This window comes from Fulmarus glacialis, unplaced genomic scaffold, assembly GCF_000690835.1.
Source record: "Fulmarus glacialis isolate BGI_N327 unplaced genomic scaffold, ASM69083v1 scaffold21589, whole genome shotgun sequence".
NCBI classification, from domain to species: Eukaryota; Metazoa; Chordata; class Aves; order Procellariiformes; family Procellariidae; genus Fulmarus; species Fulmarus glacialis.
Genome location: NW_009234163.1, coordinates 17388 through 17668, shown reverse-complemented (window position 1 = coordinate 17668; position 281 = coordinate 17388).

Sequence of the window (281 nt, the reverse complement as noted above, 5' to 3'; positions counted from 1 at the left end):
TTTTGCGGTAGGTGTCCCTCCAACATCCCTTCAAACCAGTGTTCAAACCCTCTGAAGGGGCATCTTTGTCCTTGGTTGTTTCCTACCTCTCCGCCACACCTCCATTTGGCTTTTCCCTTTAATTCGGGGTTGGGTTTGGTGCTTTTTTGGAGCATCAAGTGGTTTGGAGCATCGAACCACGCCCCGGCTGGATGCATGTCTCATCCCCGGATGCCGCGGGGATGCGGGGGGCTCTGCGCCCCTTTTCCTCTGGCTCCGCGGTGCCCCGGGGCCCCGTGGAT